This window comes from Giraffa tippelskirchi, chromosome 9 (genome assembly GCF_054371585.1).
Source record: "Giraffa tippelskirchi isolate mGirTip1 chromosome 9, T2T-mGirTip1v1.2.pri, whole genome shotgun sequence".
NCBI classification, from domain to species: Eukaryota; Metazoa; Chordata; class Mammalia; order Artiodactyla; family Giraffidae; genus Giraffa; species Giraffa tippelskirchi.
Window position 1 is genome coordinate 63,663,169 of NC_137283.1, and position 20,182 is coordinate 63,683,350.

The window sequence follows — 20,182 nt, forward strand, 5'->3', positions numbered from 1 at the left end:
GTTTCTGACTGCTGAACCCCCCCGAGGCCATGTGCAGGCACAGAGACGCCCACACAGCCCACCCTACATCCTTGGGGAGCCCTGGATGCAGCCAGGGCCTGAGCTCGGAGGACCCCGCTGCTCTCAGACCAGACCCCTTTTTCTCATAAGTCATGTGGCCCTGGACAAGCATATGCCCCTCAGGGTTTCCCCAGTCTCTCCATCTGCAGAGTGTGGATCACTCTCCCATCTGCCTCCTAGGTCTGTCGGCCTATGATCACCTCCGTGCCTTTCAACCTTGGGCTGATATGTCTCGGAGCTTGTGCACTGAGACTTCCAAAAGAAGAATTCGATATAGGGCTGACATACCACCGAATGGGGCAGAACATGGCCTGGATGGGTTCTGGACCTAGGAAAAGGCAGTCGTCTCGCCTTCCTGATATTTCAAGATCCCACCCCACCCCCACACTGTGGGAGATCTTGAGGTAAGATTCAGACCTCTCCCCTCCAATATAGAACAACCTTCGTCACCCTCCCGTTCCACTGAGATTCTGGCTCAAGTGTCCCACCTCAGTCTCTAGGGGAGATCAAGGCTTCCCCTATGATGCCTCCCAGGCTTCTCTCTTTTACTCTCATCCCCTTGGGTCATTTCCCCCCTTGCAGGGTGAATGGGCCTCTCATTGTTTCAAACCTTGAGATTGATTCATGCAAATTCTGTGAAATCTTATCATTTATTTCCTCTCTCCTTTTTCAGTCTCTCTCTCTAGATGTGTCTGTTTCTTATCCTTTCTAAATTCAGTCTATGAATTTTTCCCTCTCTCTCTGTCTCTCTTGTGTATGCATGCCTATGAATATATGTATGCATGTCTATTGTTAGCCTAGGTTTAAGTTTTAGGTTTTAGTTTTCAGTGAGATAAAGGATTGGGATTGGAGTCGCTGTGAGGGGAAGGGATAGGGGTGATGCTCTTGTTTCTGGTTCACTGAGTGATGTGAGTTCTTAGTCTCTTTTTCATATGAACCCCTCCTCATAGACACCACTTGCAAATAGTCTCTCATATTCAGTTTGCTACCTTTTAATTTGTGAATGCTTAGCTTTTTTTTGTTGCAAAGCTGTTCAATTGCATAGAAGCCCCTGGTGTTCTTTGGTTTTCTGTTTCCCTTACTTGAAGAGACCCATTTTTGCTTCCCACACCAAATGTTAAGGAGCCTAAGGCACATGCTTATTGCAAGGAGTTTCAAACCTCCCTTGTGGCTCATCCGGTAAAGAGTCCACCTGCAAGGCGGGAGACCTGGGTTCGATTCCCGGGTTGGGAAATCCCCTGGAGAAGGGAAAAGCTACCCGCTCCAGTATTCTGGCCTGGAGAATCCAATGGCCTGTATAGTCCATAGGGTTGCAAAAAGTCAGACAAAACTGAGCGACTTTCACTTTCACTCAGAACTTCTAGCTTTGGGTTGACGTGTTTCACTGATTTTGTGGTGCTATGAGAACAAAAGGCAATGTGATTCTTCAGATGCAGCCATCCAGTTTTGCCATGGCCCTTTCTTGAAGAGGCTTTTGTGTTCCCTTTTGCATATACTCCCCTCCTTTGTAGTGGGTGAATTGACCATAGAAGCTTGGGTTTATTTCTTGGACTCTCAACTCTGTTGTATGGATCTGGATGCGTGTGTATGTTTGTGTGCCCAACACCACACTGTCCAGATGATCCTAGTGTAGCAGTCTAGTTGGCTATCAGGCATCCTGGTAGACCCATATCAGGCCTTCTTTCCTTAGACTGTACAGACAATATAGGCTCCTTTGTGTTTTCATACCCATTTTGGAGTTCCTTGGTTTAGTGCCCTGTGAACATTGCATGGCAACTTGAGAGGAAGAGCACGGACCCTCTGGATTGCCTTCGGGGATGTGACACCATTTTACCAATAGGAATCCTTCCAGCCCATGAGCTCAGCTTATTTTCCATCGGATCATGTGGATATCATCTTCTTTCATCCATCTCTTGCAGTTTTCTGAGACCGGGTCCTTCCCTCCTGGGTTAGATGGACTCCTGGGTATTTCCTCCTAGTGTAAGTCATTGTCAATGGGGTTGATACTTTCCTTCTCATTCTAAGAGTTTGTGGTGAGCATTGGAAATGCAAACGATTTTCCCCCCTTCCTCTCTGTCCATCTCTCTGAGCCACCAGGTAGAACAGGCGTAGTCAGGGTCACACGGGGCTCAGGGAGTGCAGCTAGACTGTGTTTCTCAGGCCCTCAGTGCTGGGCATCATTCGGTATACTCTCCATGAACCTTCCTTGGTCTGGTGTCCCTTCAGACCTCTCCCTAGTTTTAATAACCTTGCTTGTGTTCTTTGTCTCTTTGGAGACACATCCTTTATCAGCTGTGTGTTTGCAAGTATTTGTCTTCCAGTGTGTGACGTATCCTTTGCTTTTTCTCGTAAGGTCTTTACCAGAGTGGAGACCTTTGATTTTGCACAGTCCACAGTATTGCCTTTTTGTGCATTGCCTTTCTGTATTGTTTCTGAAGACTCCAAGCTCATGTCTAGCCTCTGCTCGATTTTCTGCTGGATTTGTGAGATGTTTGGCATGGAAAATATGTCTCAGAAAAATTTGAAACGAATTTGGTGTAAGGTGTCAAGTTTCCATCCTCATTCATGTCATCCCCTCTGGTTTTCAATTCATCGCTCCTGAACTCCTTTGGAGACCTTGTGGGAAGTTTGGTTGCCTTTCAGTTTGAATTTCTGCTCTTGAATAGATTCACCCAGTTCTGCCAGCAGGGACACGGTAAAGGGTGAGTGAGGGGCAGCCTGCTCTCCCAGCACTGACCACACTGTGTGGTGAGTGTTGCTCTCCCCTCTGGGAGCCCCAGGCCACAGGCATCCCAGTGAGTAGCCAGCTCTGTTCGCAGCTGAAAGGAGTTAGTCTCTCAGGAGCCTCTGTGAGGTTGCCTTTGGGTCTCCCAGGGTGGGAGTTTACAGCGACAGGACCCATTGTACTGCAAGTGAAGTGAGAACCCATATGACATCCGCCACTGCTCCTAAAGAGATGCACCTGAGGCCCCTTGAAGGTCCTGCACAGAGAGCTCTTTAGTGGACATGCTGGAAACTCTGTTTCCTCGTGGGCTGCCCAGGGCAGGCTCTCACCAGTCCAGACACAGACCACGGTGATGACCGGCTCTGCTCTCTCCAAAGGGTTTTCATTGGTGTGTACCCTCATCTGAGCAGTCAGGCCATGTGTACTGCCTCTCCTTGCAACTTCTAGGCCAGGGCTCCTAGGCTAGAACTCTCAGGTCTAACTTGCAGAACTAGGCTACACGGGCCAAGTGCATTGCCTGTCCTCGCAACTTCACAGCTCTCTTCTCTTCTTTACTGCACATTGATTTTCAAGAGTGTGTTTGGGCCACAAGGATGTTGGGTCTTTCTCTAGCCTTATCTCATGAAGTTGAGACAACCTCATTGTTTCTGGTTGTTCCTGTGCTCTGTTTTTCCCATTCTCTTTCCTGGCTTCTTTTGGTGCCTTTGTTTGTGCCTGGGGAAGAGCTCAGCATTTCTCTTCTGCCTGAGACATCACACAACAGTAATGCCCACCTGGAGATTAGTTGCCAAAAGGGCCTCGTTTTGCAGATGACATCTTGAAATCACCTGCACTGCCCTTTCTGATACACAAAGGCTGCCCTAAAGGAAATAAAAAACAAGTCCCAAGTCTAGTCTTAAAATATGTGGGCTGTCTAATGAAACCACCTTTTCTATGATTTCATTGAAAGGCATTAACTGGAGACATCCAGAATATGGGAAGACACTGAGATATGAGAGAATTAAAGGTTGTCAGGGGCAAGGGAGGAACAGGGAGTGCTTGAGGTGAATACAGGATTTGCAGGGGGTGAGGGAGGGTTGGTTGTGGAGAATGAAAGAGTCCCAAACTAGAAAGTGGTGATGGTTGCAGAGGATCGTGAAGGTCCTTAATGCTCCAGAAGTGTACCACCTAACATCAATTTTATTGATTAAAAATGTAAGGAAAAAATACACCAATCTGTGACAAACAAAATAGAAATCAAGAAAATAAAATACAGAAAACCTGAATGAAAAGAAGCTCAGGGGAAGCGAATTCAATCTCCACTGGGTAGAAAGTGAGTTGATGGCATCCACGGGTGGCAGAGAGGGATGGAGGATGCAAAGGCAAACCCTCCCCTGGACACGGTGTTTCCAGAAATGGAAATTTGGAAAGGGCTCTGGGTCTCTGTCCAGAGCAGGGGTCCATTCTCCTTGCAGAGGTGGGTCAATCATCGTGGGCATCTGGGTCTTGGGCAGAAGCCAGGGCAGGCTCTCCCTTCAGAGGTGTTCTCTTATCCCCTGACTCAGGTTCTCCTGCCAAAATCCGAGCACGGGCAGGCAGAAGCGAACATGGAGGTGGAGGTGGAGGTTCTCCCCCGGGGATTGGAGCATTGGTGCCTGGGCCTGAGGGTCCTGCTTGCACAGAGATCTCATCCTCCCAGTGTGCTGGCCAATACCCAGTTGGCCTGGTGTCTATGGGAAGGCATGTCTCAGGTCTCGATCTCCTCTCAGTGGATCCCTGAGTCCTGGACGTGTAGCAACCACCTCTGTAGAGACAGGGCTGGGAAGTGGAGCCTGGTTGAACCTGGGGGCTGGTGCTGGAGCTGTGAGAGAAGAAAAGGTTACCCACAGGCCTGCCTTTGCCCTTTGCCTCTCTGGAGACAATTCTACCCTGAGCTTTTGAGACAATTCTCAGTGTAGGAAGTCACAATAGGATGTCGTCCTGCCTGCAGTCCACCAAGCAGAAGGTCTGAGGCCAGCCTTTGCTCCAGGTCCAGCACCAGCTTTGGGGGACTCCTCCTGTGTAGCTCAGGACTCCTTCCCCACACACTCACATGCACCAGCACCTCCTCACCTCTGTGCTCACCGTGCTGGGCTCCTGGTCCTCCTGCTGCCTCAGAGGCAGAGGTTCTCAGTGCTCTGGGTCGGACCCGGGTGTGCTGAGCTCCGTGGCAGCCTGAGACTGGGCCGCCGGGTGTGTCTTGGGTGGTGAAGGGGCAGCAGGCCTTCCCTGCTTCCTCTTCAGTCCCAGTTGGGCGGAACCCTCTGTGGGCTCGCTCACCTGGAGGCGGCACTAGGCCTCAAGGGCGGGGGGTGGTGCTCCGACCCCTCCCTCGGGGAGGTGGATGGGGTGTCCCTCTCATCGGCCATATCCAGTGGGAAGCTCTGCAATGACAGTGACCATCAGCCAGCCCTGCTTGGAGTTTTCTGAGCTGGGCCTGGTCAGTATGGCTGTTGCTTCTGCCTACTCAAACTTTTGCTCCCAGAACCAACAGAGACGTGTGTCTGCTCAGACACCTACCCGGGAGAATGGAGACCCACCTGAGGGTGTGAGGTCAGCCTGGGCGGCTGGTGTTGCCTGCCCTGTCCTCATCCCACCCAGCCTGCTTTCCCCTGGGATGTGGATACAACCGGCCCACAGACTTCTGACCCCACATCCGCCTCGGTTTGCTTGAGGCAGACACACCCCAAGAAACCCACATCCACACACACAGGCAAAGGACCGAGTGTTTCCGGGTGGCATGGGAGAGGTGGCCTGGCCCGGCCTGGGGCTCCCTGTGTTACCTTTCTGTTTCTCTGGGCAAAGGGCCAGAGGCCTCTCGGCGGGGGCCCTGAGCCAGCGTCCACAGGGTTCCCACACACTCTGCCTGGGAGCTCTCCTGAGGCCCCGGCCTCTGGGCAGGGGCAAACAGCAGAACATCTTGGCAGCAAGTGATCTGGCTGGGGCTCCTCTCCACTCTGGAGGCCTGGATACCTGTGTTCCGGGTTCTGTTGTTTTATGTTGCCAGGAAGTGACATCATTTCCTGGGGTTTGTGCTGAGGTCCCTTCCCCAAAGCTCCCCAAGAAATCTCTTGGTTTCTGACTGCTGAACCCCCCCGAGGCCATGTGCAGGCACAGAGACGCCCACACAGCCCACCCTACATCCTTGGGGAGCCCTGGATGCAGCCAGGGCCTGAGCTCGGAGGACCCCGCTGCTCTCAGACCAGACCCCTTTTTCTCATAAGTCATGTGGCCCTGGACAAGCATATGCCCCTCAGGGTTTCCCCAGTCTCTCCATCTGCAGAGTGTGGATCACTCTCCCATCTGCCTCCTAGGTCTGTCGGCCTATGATCACCTCCGTGCCTTTCAACCTTGGGCTGATATGTCTCGGAGCTTGTGCACTGAGACTTCCAAAAGAAGAATTCGATATAGGGCTGACATACCACCGAATGGGGCAGAACATGGCCTGGATGGGTTCTGGACCTAGGAAAAGGCAGTCGTCTCGCCTTCCTGATATTTCAAGATCCCACCCCACCCCCACACTGTGGGAGATCTTGAGGTAAGATTCAGACCTCTCCCCTCCAATATAGAACAACCTTCGTCACCCTCCCGTTCCACTGAGATTCTGGCTCAAGTGTCCCACCTCAGTCTCTAGGGGAGATCAAGGCTTCCCCTATGATGCCTCCCAGGCTTCTCTCTTTTACTCTCATCCCCTTGGGTCATTTCCCCCCTTGCAGGGTGAATGGGCCTCTCATTGTTTCAAACCTTGAGATTGATTCATGCAAATTCTGTGAAATCTTATCATTTATTTCCTCTCTCCTTTTTCAGTCTCTCTCTCTAGATGTGTCTGTTTCTTATCCTTTCTAAATTCAGTCTATGAATTTTTCCCTCTCTCTCTGTCTCTCTTGTGTATGCATGCCTATGAATATATGTATGCATGTCTATTGTTAGCCTAGGTTTAAGTTTTAGGTTTTAGTTTTCAGTGAGATAAAGGATTGGGATTGGAGTCGCTGTGAGGGGAAGGGATAGGGGTGATGCTCTTGTTTCTGGTTCACTGAGTGATGTGAGTTCTTAGTCTCTTTTTCATATGAACCCCTCCTCATAGACACCACTTGCAAATAGTCTCTCATATTCAGTTTGCTACCTTTTAATTTGTGAATGCTTAGCTTTTTTTTGTTGCAAAGCTGTTCAATTGCATAGAAGCCCCTGGTGTTCTTTGGTTTTCTGTTTCCCTTACTTGAAGAGACCCATTTTTGCTTCCCACACCAAATGTTAAGGAGCCTAAGGCACATGCTTATTGCAAGGAGTTTCAAACCTCCCTTGTGGCTCATCCGGTAAAGAGTCCACCTGCAAGGCGGGAGACCTGGGTTCGATTCCCGGGTTGGGAAATCCCCTGGAGAAGGGAAAAGCTACCCGCTCCAGTATTCTGGCCTGGAGAATCCAATGGCCTGTATAGTCCATAGGGTTGCAAAAAGTCAGACAAAACTGAGCGACTTTCACTTTCACTCAGAACTTCTAGCTTTGGGTTGACGTGTTTCACTGATTTTGTGGTGCTATGAGAACAAAAGGCAATGTGATTCTTCAGATGCAGCCATCCAGTTTTGCCATGGCCCTTTCTTGAAGAGGCTTTTGTGTTCCCTTTTGCATATACTCCCCTCCTTTGTAGTGGGTGAATTGACCATAGAAGCTTGGGTTTATTTCTTGGACTCTCAACTCTGTTGTATGGATCTGGATGCGTGTGTATGTTTGTGTGCCCAACACCACACTGTCCAGATGATCCTAGTGTAGCAGTCTAGTTGGCTATCAGGCATCCTGGTAGACCCATATCAGGCCTTCTTTCCTTAGACTGTACAGACAATATAGGCTCCTTTGTGTTTTCATACCCATTTTGGAGTTCCTTGGTTTAGTGCCCTGTGAACATTGCATGGCAACTTGAGAGGAAGAGCACGGACCCTCTGGATTGCCTTCGGGGATGTGACACCATTTTACCAATAGGAATCCTTCCAGCCCATGAGCTCAGCTTATTTTCCATCGGATCATGTGGATATCATCTTCTTTCATCCATCTCTTGCAGTTTTCTGAGACCGGGTCCTTCCCTCCTGGGTTAGATGGACTCCTGGGTATTTCCTCCTAGTGTAAGTCATTGTCAATGGGGTTGATACTTTCCTTCTCATTCTAAGAGTTTGTGGTGAGCATTGGAAATGCAAACGATTTTCCCCCCTTCCTCTCTGTCCATCTCTCTGAGCCACCAGGTAGAACAGGCGTAGTCAGGGTCACACGGGGCTCAGGGAGTGCAGCTAGACTGTGTTTCTCAGGCCCTCAGTGCTGGGCATCATTCGGTATACTCTCCATGAACCTTCCTTGGTCTGGTGTCCCTTCAGACCTCTCCCTAGTTTTAATAACCTTGCTTGTGTTCTTTGTCTCTTTGGAGACACATCCTTTATCAGCTGTGTGTTTGCAAGTATTTGTCTTCCAGTGTGTGACGTATCCTTTGCTTTTTCTCGTAAGGTCTTTACCAGAGTGGAGACCTTTGATTTTGCACAGTCCACAGTATTGCCTTTTTGTGCATTGCCTTTCTGTATTGTTTCTGAAGACTCCAAGCTCATGTCTAGCCTCTGCTCGATTTTCTGCTGGATTTGTGAGATGTTTGGCATGGAAAATATGTCTCAGAAAAATTTGAAACGAATTTGGTGTAAGGTGTCAAGTTTCCATCCTCATTCATGTCATCCCCTCTGGTTTTCAATTCATCGCTCCTGAACTCCTTTGGAGACCTTGTGGGAAGTTTGGTTGCCTTTCAGTTTGAATTTCTGCTCTTGAATAGATTCACCCAGTTCTGCCAGCAGGGACACGGTAAAGGGTGAGTGAGGGGCAGCCTGCTCTCCCAGCACTGACCACACTGTGTGGTGAGTGTTGCTCTCCCCTCTGGGAGCCCCAGGCCACAGGCATCCCAGTGAGTAGCCAGCTCTGTTCGCAGCTGAAAGGAGTTAGTCTCTCAGGAGCCTCTGTGAGGTTGCCTTTGGGTCTCCCAGGGTGGGAGTTTACAGCGACAGGACCCATTGTACTGCAAGTGAAGTGAGAACCCATATGACATCCGCCACTGCTCCTAAAGAGATGCACCTGAGGCCCCTTGAAGGTCCTGCACAGAGAGCTCTTTAGTGGACATGCTGGAAACTCTGTTTCCTCGTGGGCTGCCCAGGGCAGGCTCTCACCAGTCCAGACACAGACCACGGTGATGACCGGCTCTGCTCTCTCCAAAGGGTTTTCATTGGTGTGTACCCTCATCTGAGCAGTCAGGCCATGTGTACTGCCTCTCCTTGCAACTTCTAGGCCAGGGCTCCTAGGCTAGAACTCTCAGGTCTAACTTGCAGAACTAGGCTACACGGGCCAAGTGCATTGCCTGTCCTCGCAACTTCACAGCTCTCTTCTCTTCTTTACTGCACATTGATTTTCAAGAGTGTGTTTGGGCCACAAGGATGTTGGGTCTTTCTCTAGCCTTATCTCATGAAGTTGAGACAACCTCATTGTTTCTGGTTGTTCCTGTGCTCTGTTTTTCCCATTCTCTTTCCTGGCTTCTTTTGGTGCCTTTGTTTGTGCCTGGGGAAGAGCTCAGCATTTCTCTTCTGCCTGAGACATCACACAACAGTAATGCCCACCTGGAGATTAGTTGCCAAAAGGGCCTCGTTTTGCAGATGACATCTTGAAATCACCTGCACTGCCCTTTCTGATACACAAAGGCTGCCCTAAAGGAAATAAAAAACAAGTCCCAAGTCTAGTCTTAAAATATGTGGGCTGTCTAATGAAACCACCTTTTCTATGATTTCATTGAAAGGCATTAACTGGAGACATCCAGAATATGGGAAGACACTGAGATATGAGAGAATTAAAGGTTGTCAGGGGCAAGGGAGGAACAGGGAGTGCTTGAGGTGAATACAGGATTTGCAGGGGGTGAGGGAGGGTTGGTTGTGGAGAATGAAAGAGTCCCAAACTAGAAAGTGGTGATGGTTGCAGAGGATCGTGAAGGTCCTTAATGCTCCAGAAGTGTACCACCTAACATCAATTTTATTGATTAAAAATGTAAGGAAAAAATACACCAATCTGTGACAAACAAAATAGAAATCAAGAAAATAAAATACAGAAAACCTGAATGAAAAGAAGCTCAGGGGAAGCGAATTCAATCTCCACTGGGTAGAAAGTGAGTTGATGGCATCCACGGGTGGCAGAGAGGGATGGAGGATGCAAAGGCAAACCCTCCCCTGGACACGGTGTTTCCAGAAATGGAAATTTGGAAAGGGCTCTGGGTCTCTGTCCAGAGCAGGGGTCCATTCTCCTTGCAGAGGTGGGTCAATCATCGTGGGCATCTGGGTCTTGGGCAGAAGCCAGGGCAGGCTCTCCCTTCAGAGGTGTTCTCTTATCCCCTGACTCAGGTTCTCCTGCCAAAATCCGAGCACGGGCAGGCAGAAGCGAACATGGAGGTGGAGGTGGAGGTTCTCCCCCGGGGATTGGAGCATTGGTGCCTGGGCCTGAGGGTCCTGCTTGCACAGAGATCTCATCCTCCCAGTGTGCTGGCCAATACCCAGTTGGCCTGGTGTCTATGGGAAGGCATGTCTCAGGTCTCGATCTCCTCTCAGTGGATCCCTGAGTCCTGGACGTGTAGCAACCACCTCTGTAGAGACAGGGCTGGGAAGTGGAGCCTGGTTGAACCTGGGGGCTGGTGCTGGAGCTGTGAGAGAAGAAAAGGTTACCCACAGGCCTGCCTTTGCCCTTTGCCTCTCTGGAGACAATTCTACCCTGAGCTTTTGAGACAATTCTCAGTGTAGGAAGTCACAATAGGATGTCGTCCTGCCTGCAGTCCACCAAGCAGAAGGTCTGAGGCCAGCCTTTGCTCCAGGTCCAGCACCAGCTTTGGGGGACTCCTCCTGTGTAGCTCAGGACTCCTTCCCCACACACTCACATGCACCAGCACCTCCTCACCTCTGTGCTCACCGTGCTGGGCTCCTGGTCCTCCTGCTGCCTCAGAGGCAGAGGTTCTCAGTGCTCTGGGTCGGACCCGGGTGTGCTGAGCTCCGTGGCAGCCTGAGACTGGGCCGCCGGGTGTGTCTTGGGTGGTGAAGGGGCAGCAGGCCTTCCCTGCTTCCTCTTCAGTCCCAGTTGGGCGGAACCCTCTGTGGGCTCGCTCACCTGGAGGCGGCACTAGGCCTCAAGGGCGGGGGGTGGTGCTCCGACCCCTCCCTCGGGGAGGTGGATGGGGTGTCCCTCTCATCGGCCATATCCAGTGGGAAGCTCTGCAATGACAGTGACCATCAGCCAGCCCTGCTTGGAGTTTTCTGAGCTGGGCCTGGTCAGTATGGCTGTTGCTTCTGCCTACTCAAACTTTTGCTCCCAGAACCAACAGAGACGTGTGTCTGCTCAGACACCTACCCGGGAGAATGGAGACCCACCTGAGGGTGTGAGGTCAGCCTGGGCGGCTGGTGTTGCCTGCCCTGTCCTCATCCCACCCAGCCTGCTTTCCCCTGGGATGTGGATACAACCGGCCCACAGACTTCTGACCCCACATCCGCCTCGGTTTGCTTGAGGCAGACACACCCCAAGAAACCCACATCCACACACACAGGCAAAGGACCGAGTGTTTCCGGGTGGCATGGGAGAGGTGGCCTGGCCCGGCCTGGGGCTCCCTGTGTTACCTTTCTGTTTCTCTGGGCAAAGGGCCAGAGGCCTCTCGGCGGGGGCCCTGAGCCAGCGTCCACAGGGTTCCCACACACTCTGCCTGGGAGCTCTCCTGAGGCCCCGGCCTCTGGGCAGGGGCAAACAGCAGAACATCTTGGCAGCAAGTGATCTGGCTGGGGCTCCTCTCCACTCTGGAGGCCTGGATACCTGTGTTCCGGGTTCTGTTGTTTTATGTTGCCAGGAAGTGACATCATTTCCTGGGGTTTGTGCTGAGGTCCCTTCCCCAAAGCTCCCCAAGAAATCTCTTGGTTTCTGACTGCTGAACCCCCCCGAGGCCATGTGCAGGCACAGAGACGCCCACACAGCCCACCCTACATCCTTGGGGAGCCCTGGATGCAGCCAGGGCCTGAGCTCGGAGGACCCCGCTGCTCTCAGACCAGACCCCTTTTTCTCATAAGTCATGTGGCCCTGGACAAGCATATGCCCCTCAGGGTTTCCCCAGTCTCTCCATCTGCAGAGTGTGGATCACTCTCCCATCTGCCTCCTAGGTCTGTCGGCCTATGATCACCTCCGTGCCTTTCAACCTTGGGCTGATATGTCTCGGAGCTTGTGCACTGAGACTTCCAAAAGAAGAATTCGATATAGGGCTGACATACCACCGAATGGGGCAGAACATGGCCTGGATGGGTTCTGGACCTAGGAAAAGGCAGTCGTCTCGCCTTCCTGATATTTCAAGATCCCACCCCACCCCCACACTGTGGGAGATCTTGAGGTAAGATTCAGACCTCTCCCCTCCAATATAGAACAACCTTCGTCACCCTCCCGTTCCACTGAGATTCTGGCTCAAGTGTCCCACCTCAGTCTCTAGGGGAGATCAAGGCTTCCCCTATGATGCCTCCCAGGCTTCTCTCTTTTACTCTCATCCCCTTGGGTCATTTCCCCCCTTGCAGGGTGAATGGGCCTCTCATTGTTTCAAACCTTGAGATTGATTCATGCAAATTCTGTGAAATCTTATCATTTATTTCCTCTCTCCTTTTTCAGTCTCTCTCTCTAGATGTGTCTGTTTCTTATCCTTTCTAAATTCAGTCTATTAATTTTTCCCTCTCTCTCTGTCTCTCTTGTGTATGCATGCCTATGAATATATGTATGCATGTCTATTGTTAGCCTAGGTTTAAGTTTTAGGTTTTAGTTTTCAGTGAGATAAAGGATTGGGATTGGAGTCGCTGTGAGGGGAAGGGATAGGGGTGATGCTCTTGTTTCTGGTTCACTGAGTGATGTGAGTTCTTAGTCTCTTTTTCATATGAACCCCTCCTCATAGACACCACTTGCAAATAGTCTCTCATATTCAGTTTGCTACCTTTTAATTTGTGAATGCTTAGCTTTTTTTTGTTGCAAAGCTGTTCAATTGCATAGAAGCCCCTGGTGTTCTTTGGTTTTCTGTTTCCCTTACTTGAAGAGACCCATTTTTGCTTCCCACACCAAATGTTAAGGAGCCTAAGGCACATGCTTATTGCAAGGAGTTTCAAACCTCCCTTGTGGCTCATCCGGTAAAGAGTCCACCTGCAAGGCGGGAGACCTGGGTTCGATTCCCGGGTTGGGAAATCCCCTGGAGAAGGGAAAAGCTACCCGCTCCAGTATTCTGGCCTGGAGAATCCAATGGCCTGTATAGTCCATAGGGTTGCAAAAAGTCAGACAAAACTGAGCGACTTTCACTTTCACTCAGAACTTCTAGCTTTGGGTTGACGTGTTTCACTGATTTTGTGGTGCTATGAGAACAAAAGGCAATGTGATTCTTCAGATGCAGCCATCCAGTTTTGCCATGGCCCTTTCTTGAAGAGGCTTTTGTGTTCCCTTTTGCATATACTCCCCTCCTTTGTAGTGGGTGAATTGACCATAGAAGCTTGGGTTTATTTCTTGGACTCTCAACTCTGTTGTATGGATCTGGATGCGTGTGTATGTTTGTGTGCCCAACACCACACTGTCCAGATGATCCTAGTGTAGCAGTCTAGTTGGCTATCAGGCATCCTGGTAGACCCATATCAGGCCTTCTTTCCTTAGACTGTACAGACAATATAGGCTCCTTTGTGTTTTCATACCCATTTTGGAGTTCCTTGGTTTAGTGCCCTGTGAACATTGCATGGCAACTTGAGAGGAAGAGCACGGACCCTCTGGATTGCCTTCGGGGATGTGACACCATTTTACCAATAGGAATCCTTCCAACCCATGAGCTCAGCTTATTTTCCATCGGATCATGTGGATATCATCTTCTTTCATCCATCTCTTGCAGTTTTCTGAGACCGGGTCCTTCCCTCCTTGGTTAGATGTACTCCTGGGTATTTCCTCCTAGTGTAAGTCATTGTCAATGGGGTTGATACTTTCCTTCTCATTCTAAGAGTTTGTGGTGAGCATTGGAAATGCAAACGATTTTCCCCCCTTCCTCTCTGTCCATCTCTCTGAGCCACCAGGTAGAACAGGCGTAGTCAGGGTCACACGGGGCTCAGGGAGTACAGCTAGACTGTGTTTCTCAGGCCCTCAGTGCTGGGCATCATTCGGTATACTCTCCATGAACCTTCCTTGGTCTGGTGTCCCTTCAGCCCTCTCCCTAGTTTTAATAACCTTGCTTGTGTTCTTTGTCTCTTTGGAGACACATCCTTTATCAGCTGTGTGTTTGCAAGTATTTGTCTGCCAGTGTGTGACGTATCCTTTGCTTTTTTTCGTAAGGTCTTTTCCAGAGTGGAGACCTTTGATTTTGCACAGTCCACAGTATTGCCTTTTTGTGCATTGCCTTTCTGTATTGTTTCTGAAGACTCCAAGCTCATGTCTAGCCTCTGCTCGATTTTCTGCTGGATTTGTGAGATGTTTGGCATGGAAAATATGTCTCAGAAAAATTTGAAACGAATTTGGTGTAAGGTGTCAAGTTTCCATCCTCATTCATGTCATCCCCTCTGGTTTTCAATTCATCGCTCCTGAACTCCTTTGGAGACCTTGTGGGAAGTTTGGTTGCCTTTCAGTTTGAATTTCTGCTCTTGAATAGATTCACCCAGTTCTGCCAGCAGGGACACGGTAAAGGGTGAGTGAGGGGCAGCCTGCCCTCCCAGCACTGACCACACTGTGTGGTGAGTGTTGCTCTCCCCTCTGGGAGCCCCAGGCCACAGGCATCCCAGTGAGTAGCCAGCTCTGTTCGCAGCTGAAAGGAGTTAGTCTCTCAGGAGCCTCTGTGAGGTTGCCTTTGGGTCTCCCAGGGTGGGAGTTTACAGTGACAGGACCCATTGCACTGCAAGTGAAGTGAGAGCCCATATGACATCCGCCACTGCTCCTAAAGAGATGCACCTGAGGCCCCTTGAAGGTCCTGCACAGAGAGCTCTTTAGTGGACATGCTGGAAACTCTGTTTCCTCGTGGGCTGCCCAGGGCAGGCTCTCACCAGTCCAGACACAGACCACGGTGATGACCGGCTCTGCTCTCTCCAAAGGGTTTTCATTGGTGTGTACCCTCATCTGAGCAGTCAGGCCATGTGTACTGCCTCTCCTTGCAACTTCTAGGCCAGGGCTCCTAGGCTAGAACTCTCAGGTCTAACTTGCAGAACTAGGCTACACGGGCCAAGTGCATTGCCTGTCCTCGCAACTTCACAGCTCTCTTCTCTTCTTTACTGCACATTGATTTTCAAGAGTGTGTTTGGGCCACAAGGATGTTGGGTCTTTCTCTAGCCTTATCTCATGAAGTTGAGACAACCTCATTGTTTCTGGTTGTTCCTGTGCTCTGTTTTTCCCATTCTCTTTCCTGGCTTCTTTTGGTGACTTTGTTTGTGCCTGAGGAAGAGCTCAGCATTTCTCTTCTGCCTGAGACATCACACAACAGTAATGCCCACCTGGAGATTAGTTGCCAAAAGGGCCTCGTTTTGCAGATGACATCTTGAAATCACCTGCACTGCCGTTTCTGATACACAAAGGCTGCCCTAAAGGAAATAAAAAACAAGTCCCAAGTCTAGTCTTAAAATATGTGGGCTGTCTAATGAAACCACCTTTTCTATGATTTCATTGATAGGCATTAACTGGAGACATCCAGAATATGGGAAGACACTGAGATATGAGAGAATTAAAGGTTGTCAGGGGCAAGGGAGGAACAGGGAGTGCTTGAGGTGAATACAGGATTTGCAGGGGGTGAGGGAGGGTTGGTTGTGGAGAATGAAAGAGTCCCAAACTAGAAAGTGGTGATGGTTGCAGAGGATCGTGAAGGTCCTTAATGCTCCAGAAGTGTACCACCTAACATCAATTTTATTGATTAAAAATGTAAGGAAAAAATACACCAATCTGTGACAAACAAAATAGAAATCAAGAAAATAAAATACAGAAAACCTGAATGAAAAGAAGCTCAGGGGAAGCGAATTCAATCTCCACTGGGTAGAAAGTGAGTTGATGGCATCCACGGGTGGCAGAGAGGGATGGAGGATGCAAAGCCAAACCCTCCCCTGGACACGGTGTTTCCAGAAATGGAAATTTGGAAAGGGCTCTGGGTCTCTGTCCAGAGCAGGGGTCCATTCTCCTTGCAGAGGTGGGTCAATCATCGTGGGCATCTGGGTCTTGGGCAGAAGCCAGGGCAGGCTCTCCCTTCAGAGGTGTTCTCTTATCCCCTGACTCAGGTTCTCCTGCCAAAATCCGAGCACGGGCAGGCAGAAGTGAACATGGAGGTGGAGGTGGAGGTTCTCCCCCGGGGATTGGAGCATTGGTGCCTGGGCCTGAGGGTCCTGCTTGCACAGAGATCTGATCCTCCCAGTGTGCTGGCCAATACCCAGTTGGCCTGGTGTCTATGGGAAGGCATGTCTCAGGTCTCGATCTCCTCTCAGTGGATCCCTGAGTCCTGGACATGTAGCAACCACCTCTGTAGAGACAGGGCTGGGAAGTGGAGCCTGGTTGAACCTGGGGGCTGGTGCTGGAGCTGTGAGAGAAGAAAAGGTTACCCACAGGCCTGCCTTTGCCCTTTGCCTCTCTGGAGACAATTCTACCCTGAGCTTTTGAGACAATTCTCAGTTTAGGAAGTCACAATAGGATGTCGTCCTGCCTGCAGTCCACCAAGCAGAAGGTCTGAGGCCAGCCTTTGCTCCAGGTCCAGCACCAGCTTTGGGGGACTCCTCCTGTGTAGCTCAGGACTCCTTCCCCACACACTCACATGCACCAGCACCTCCTCACCTCTGTGCTCACCGTGCTGGGCTCCTGGTCCTCCTGCTGCCTCAGAGGCAGAGGTTCTCAGTGCTCTGGGTCGGACCCGGGTGTGCTGAGCTCCGTGGCAGCCTGAGACTGGGCCGCCGGGTGTGTCTTGGGTGGTGAAGGGGCAGCAGGCCTTCCCTGCTTCCTCTTCAGTCCCAGTTGGGCTGAACCCTCTGTGGGCTCGCTCACCTGGAGGCGGCACTAGGCCTCAAGGGCGGGGGGTGGTGCTCCGACCCCTCCCTCGGGGAGGTGGATGGGGTGTCCCTCTCATCGGCCATATCCAGTGGGAAGCTCTGCAATGACAGTGACCATCAGCCAGCCCTGCTTGGAGTTTTCTGAGCTGGGCCTGGTCAGTATGGCTGTTGCTTCTGCCTACTCAAACTTTTGCTCCCAGAACCAACAGAGACGTGTGTCTGCTCAGACACCTACCCGGGAGAATGGAGACCCACCTGAGGGTGTGAGGTCAGCCTGGGCGGCTGGTGTTGCCTGCCCTGTCCTCATCCCACCCAGCCTGCTTTCCCCTGGGATGTGGATACAACCGGCCCACAGACTTCTGACCCCACATCCGCCTCGGTTTGCTTGAGGCAGACACACCCCAAGAAACCCACATCCACACACACAGGCAAAGGACCGAGTGTTTCCGGGTGGCATGGGAGAGGTGGCCTGGCCCGGCCTGGGGCTCCCTGTGTTACCTTTCTGTTTCTCTGGGCAAAGGGCCAGAGGCCTCTCGGCGGGGGCCCTGAGCCAGCGTCCACAGGGTTCCCACACACTCTGCCTGGGAGCTCTCCTGAGGCCCCGGCCTCTGGGCAGGGGCAAACAGCAGAACATCTTGGCAGCAAGTGATCTGGCTGGGGCTCCTCTCCACTCTGGAGGCCTGGATACCTGTGTTCCGGGTTCTGTTGTTTTATGTTGCCAGGAAGTGACATCATTTCCTGGGGTTTGTGCTGAGGTCCCTTCCCCAAAGCTCCCCAAGAAATCTCTTGGTTTCTGACTGCTGAACCCCCCCGAGGCCATGTGCAGGCACAGAGACGCCCACACAGCCCACCCTACATCCTTGGGGAGCCCTGGATGCAGCCAGGGCCTGAGCTCGGAGGACCCCGCTGCTCTCAGACCAGACCCCTTTTTCTCATAAGTCATGTGGCCCTGGACAAGCATATGCCCCTCAGGGTTTCCCCAGTCTCTCCATCTGCAGAGTGTGGATCACTCTCCCATCTGCCTCCTAGGTCTGTCGGCCTATGATCACCTCCGTGCCTTTCAACCTTGGGCTGATATGTCTCGGAGCTTGTGCACTGAGACTTCCAAAAGAAGAATTCGATATAGGGCTGACATACCACCGAATGGGGCAGAACATGGCCTGGATGGGTTCTGGACCTAGGAAAAGGCAGTCGTCTCGCCTTCCTGATATTTCAAGATCCCACCCCACCCCCACACTGTGGGAGATCTTGAGGTAAGATTCAGACCTCTCCCCTCCAATATAGAACAACCTTCGTCACCCTCCCGTTCCACTGAGATTCTGGCTCAAGTGTCCCACCTCAGTCTCTAGGGGAGATCAAGGCTTCCCCTATGATGCCTCCCAGGCTTCTCTCTTTTACTCTCATCCCCTTGGGTCATTTCCCCCCTTGCAGGGTGAATGGGCCTCTCATTGTTTCAAACCTTGAGATTGATTCATGCAAATTCTGTGAAATCTTATCATTTATTTCCTCTCTCCTTTTTCAGTCTCTCTCTCTAGATGTGTCTGTTTCTTATCCTTTCTAAATTCAGTCTATGAATTTTTCCCTCTCTCTCTGTCTCTCTTGTGTATGCATGCCTATGAATATATGTATGCATGTCTATTGTTAGCCTAGGTTTAAGTTTTAGGTTTTAGTTTTCAGTGAGATAAAGGATTGGGATTGGAGTCGCTGTGAGGGGAAGGGATAGGGGTGATGCTCTTGTTTCTGGTTCACTGAGTGATGTGAGTTCTTAGTCTCTTTTTCATATGAACCCCTCCTCATAGACACCACTTGCAAATAGTCTCTCATATTCAGTTTGCTACCTTTTAATTTGTGAATGCTTAGCTTTTTTTTGTTGCAAAGCTGTTCAATTGCATAGAAGCCCCTGGTGTTCTTTGGTTTTCTGTTTCCCTTACTTGAAGAGACCCATTTTTGCTTCCCACACCAAATGTTAAGGAGCCTAAGGCACATGCTTATTGCAAGGAGTTTCAAACCTCCCTTGTGGCTCATCCGGTAAAGAGTCCACCTGCAAGGCGGGAGACCTGGGTTCGATTCCCGGGTTGGGAAATCCCATGGAGAAGGGAAAAGCTACCCGCTCCAGTATTCTGGCCTGGAGAATCCAATGGCCTGTATAGTCCATAGGGTTGCAAAAAGTCAGACAAAACTGAGCGACTTTCACTTTCACTCAGAACTTCTAGCTTTGGGTTGACGTGTTTCACTGATTTTGTGGTGCTATGAGAACAAAAGGCAATGTGATTCTTCAGATGCAGCCATCCAGTTTTGCCATGGCCCTTTCTTGAAGAGGCTTTTGTGTTCCCTTTTGCATATACTCCCCTCCTTTGTAGTGGGTGAATTGACCATAGAAGCTTGGGTTTATTTCTTGGACTCTCAACTCTGTTGTATGGATCTGGATGCGTGTGTATGTTTGTGTGCCCAACACCACACTGTCCAGATGATCCTAGTGTAGCAGTCTAGTTGGCTATCAGGCATCCTGGTAGACCCATATCAGGCCTTCTTTCCTTAGACTGTACAGACAATATAGGCTCCTTTGTGTTTTCATACCCATTTTGGAGTTCCTTGGTTTAGTGCCCTGTGAACATTGCATGGCAACTTGAGAGGAAGAGCACGGACCCTCTGGATTGCCTTCGGGGATGTGACACCATTTTACCAATAGGAATCCTTCCAGCCCATGAGCTCAGCTTATTTTCCATCGGATCATGTGGATATCATCTTCTTTCATCCATCTCTTGCAGTTTTCTGAGACCGGGTCCTTCCCTCCTGGGTTAGATGGACTCCTGGGTATTTCCTCCTAGTGTAAGTCATTGTCAATGGGGTTGATACTTTCCTTCTCATTCTAAGAGTTTGTGGTGAGCATTGGAAATGCAAACGATTTTCACCCCTTCCTCTCTGTCCATCTCTCTGAGCCACCAGGTAGAACAGGCGTAGTCAGGGTCACACGGGGCTCAGGGAGTGCAGCTAGACTGTGTTTCTCAGGCCCTCAGTGCTGGGCATCATTCGGTATACTCTCCATGAACCTTCCTTGGTCTGGTGTCCCTTCAGACCTCTCCCTAGTTTTAATAACCTTGCTTGTGTTCTTTGTCTCTTTGGAGACACATCCTTTATCAGCTGTGTGTTTGCAAGTATTTGTCCTCCAGTGTGTGACGTATCCTTTGCTTTTTTTCGTAAGGTCTTTACCAGAGTGGAGACCTTTGATTTTGCACAGTCCACAGTATTGCCTTTTTGTGCATTGCCTTTCTGTATTGTTTCTGAAGACTCCAAGCTCATGTCTAGCCTCTGCTCGATTTTCTGCTGGATTTGTGAGATG